Below are 4,000 nucleotides of genomic sequence, written 5' to 3' on the forward strand. Positions count from 1 at the left end.
GTCAAAAACCTTTTTCAAGTTTCAATTTCCTGAAGACTAACTTTAACCTACGTGCCATTGCCATAAGTCATGGAGTATAATCTTACAGCCGGGCACCTATAGACAGGACGGCAGCAGAACATTTACCTTTTCCTCCCAGCCTGGAGAGTTTTTTTCAAGCTTTATGTCTTACTTTTCTTGATAATCTTTAAGTCCGTTTCTCTTACATTCACATAGTCTTGGTGCTCTTTTGAATCCAATCGTAGGAGCCCCCTTGAATTTGAGATACTTTGCTCAACTTTATTTTCTAATTTTCTCCATGGGTGAGTTATCCTATCTAATTCAAAGGCGTCTCTCAAAGGAGACTCCTGCCCTCTGTCATTTGTAACATATCTACACCAGTCCTCCAGGAATAGAAAGCTTTGACTACTGAAGGTTTCAGAAAGCCTGAAGTCCCTTTTGGACTCCTAGATCCTCCTGGGTATATATGAGTTTTCAGAAAAAAAAAATCACAGCCAGATAATAAAAGAAATTAGAAAACTCTTAAGTAAACCGAAATTACACAGAAGCCCTGTAAGAACAATGGGAAATAAAGGAGGGAAATGCATTCAGTAAGAAGAGAAAGCACGTTCTCCCCAGGCCCTGAGCGTCCCATAAAGACGGTCACTCACGTATTTATCCTCTAGGGGGCAGCAGTACCCTGTAAAGGAGAAAAGGTAACCTTGGGAGAGTTATTTTACCTCTCGGCCTCACTCCATTTCTCATTTTATTAACAGTGAGGAAAGCACTCTACTAGGGCTCCAAGAGCACAAAGAATCCTCCCTACACACTTGAATAAGATTAACAATTTAAGCTGAATCACCTCTCAAATGTAGAAACAAGTACATTTCGTTGTTTCCTCTTGTGAGTCAGCTCCTAATGACTCACAGATGAATCCCCACCTGTTTTATGGATCCACACCTCACGGTGGCGGCCACAGGGCAGATAATAACAGCAATGACAAACACCATACTAACTGAATTTTCTTACCCACTGCAGTCTTCCAGCAGTGCATCGTTATTAAAAGGTATTTACAGATTTATTATAATTATAAAAGAATTTATGAGAATCAAAAGACTTAAAAGATCATAATATATATCAAGTGAAAAATAGACATTATATCCTGTATTTACAGCATGATCCCTTTTTTGGAATACATAAGCTTGCAGACATTTGGAGAAAAACATTTCTGGAAAATCATAACCAAAATTTCCACAGTAGTTTCCTTCGTCTGGTGAGATTACAATAGCTTTTATTTTCTTCTTTACATTATTCTGTGTTTTCTAAATTTTCTGTGCTAAATATTGAACTATACAATATAAAATAGTATATAAAAAAAGAGTACATATATGAGAAACTTTAGAGAAAAATTAATCAAGAATTTTAATATTTAAATAAATATTTAAATACAAATAGCCTCAGTCCTACATTTTCCTGGCTTTTATTTATTAATGTTTATAGAGCATTTATAACTAGCATAAAGTCGTTTGGAGATGGATAAGATTTCAGGACCACGCGGTACTAAGTGTTCAAAAAAGAGGGGCTAAGTGCTGTAAAAGAGCAAGTGCTCATTATTCTTTTGGGGCCACTGCGAGCAAATGCCAGTGCTCAGATCTTCCTTTTTCTCCTCTTGGTCTGGTCCTGTGTTAGGTCTCTAGAATTAAAGCAGCCATCAGGTTCTACATTGCCTCCCGATAAAATTCTAGGTTCACGGAGGCGGGTGGGCCACGGTGGTCATCTCATCCTGCCCTCCGACCCCGCTCAGAAATCCTCCCTAGAATACTTCTAACTTCCTGCCTCTACTTCAGCACCTTCAGAGCTATGGAACTCAACACTTTTGTCTGAAATGCTCTTTCTCCTTTGTCTGTCTGGAGAACTTCTACTCATCATTCAATATTCAAATCAGGTGCACTGTTCCTGTGAGGCTCATGTGGCACTGTCATCTGGCGACCATGAGCACAGACTCTGTTGTCAAAGAGACCTGGGTCCAGTCTTGCCTCCCCTAATTACACTTGCTTACACTTGGCCAGCTTATCTCACTTCTCTGAGCCTCAGTTTTCTTACCTGTAAGATGGGGTTCATAGATGTGATACTATGCATAAGGTTTTCAGGTGGCGTCTGTTACATAGCAAGCAATAATTAATGATAACGACTACTATTTGTCATATCAATGGTTTCAACACTGACCTTTATGTTAAAATCACCTATAGAGCTTTTAAAACATCATTTAATAGGTCGGAGCTGATGCTCCTAGCAAGGTATTAATATATTTTCTAAAGTTGCCCAAGTGATTCTAATATATGGGCATTGCACTTGACTAGTGATTCTGAAAATACAGTCCCCAGACCGGCAGCGCCAGCATTTCCTGGGAAGCTGTCAGAAATGCAAATTTTAGGGCCCCACCATGTACCTGCTGAATAGAAAACTCCAGAATTGGGTCCCAGCAATTTGGGTTTTAATAAGCCTTCTAGGAGATTCTGTTGCATGCTAAAATCTGTGAACAGCTGCATTAGATTGTAAGCTGAGCAAAGGCATGAACTGTGTCTGTCTTGTTCAATGCTGCATTCCTAGGGATTAACACTGTGCCATGTACAAATTCAGTTTAACTCAATTTAATTCAAGAAATGTTCATTGAGGCCGGGCGCGGTGGCTCACGCCTGTAATCCTAGCTCTCTGGGAGGCCCAGGCGGGCGGATTGTTTGAGCTCAGGAGTTCGAAACCAGCCTGAGCAAGAGCGAGACCCCGTCTCTACTAAAAAAAATTAGAAAGAAATTAATTGGACAACTAAAAATATATAGAAAAAAAAATTAGCCAGGCATGGTGGCGCATGCCTGTAATCCCAGCTACTTGGGAGGCTGAGGCAGGAGGATCCCTTGAGCCCAGGAGTTTGAGGTTGCTGTGAGCTAGGATGACGCCACGGCACTCTAGCCAGGGCAACACAGTGAGACTCTGTCTCAAAAAAAAAAAAAGAAAGAAAGAAATGTTCATTGAGATACCCCAATTACCCTGATTTGATTAATTCACATTGTATGCCTGTGTCAAAATATCACATATACCCTATAAATATATACAACGATTATGTACCCACTATAATTAGAAATAAAAATTTTTTAAAAAAAGAAATATTTATTGAGCACTAATTTTCTGTTATGCACTGAGCCTGGGCCCTGGGAATATGATGCTGTGTGAGATAGGTCTTTGCCCTCTATTTATATTTTTATGTGTCTGTGTCTCCCACTAAAGTGAGACCTTCTTTTTTTTTTTTTTTTATTTTTGAGGTGGGATCTCACTATGTTGCCCAGGATGGTCTAAAGCATGATCTTTGTGAGGGCAGGAACAGCCTTTCATCATTTTCTTAGAAGATGCTCAGATGCAGTCATATTGCTGGGCCTGGTTCTTCATCTGAAAGCAAGAGAACATATTCTCCTAACATAAAATGATAGGGTAAAAAAAGGCTGGTGTGTCAGTCAAGGTTTGATTGAAGCAGAACTGCTGCAAATACTATGGCCTAGGAAATTTATTTAGATCTTACGCCATTGTGGGAGGAGCTAGGAAAGTAAGGTCCAGAGGAGGGAAGTTGGAGGATCAGGAAAAAGTACTAATCAGCCTTCTAAAAACATTGGTGCTGCTGGGCAAGTCAAAACTTTTAGGGAAATCTGAGCAAGCACATCCAGCTGCCGGAGGGACTCTGCAGGGGAGTTAGTGAAGAAATCTGCAAAGGGCTCTTGCCCCTGGTGGGTCTACTATGTCTACTGAAAGAAGAGCCGCATGCAAAGCAGGGGAGAGGGAGGACAGGCCAGACCCCTTCAGCATGTCTGCATTCATCTGTCACTGCATCTTACCCTGACAACCTTCAGAGAGGAGTGGCTGCTGCTTTCTTCCATCTTCCAAATCTCACACAAATTTCTCCTTTGGATAACTCTAACCTAGAACTCTAACCTGTAGGAAAGGAAACTGCTTAGCCCAAACTGATACTTACATA

This window comes from Propithecus coquereli, unplaced genomic scaffold (assembly GCF_000956105.1).
Source record: "Propithecus coquereli isolate 6110/MARCELLA unplaced genomic scaffold, Pcoq_1.0 Scaffold10, whole genome shotgun sequence".
Classification (NCBI taxonomy): domain Eukaryota; kingdom Metazoa; phylum Chordata; class Mammalia; order Primates; family Indriidae; genus Propithecus; species Propithecus coquereli.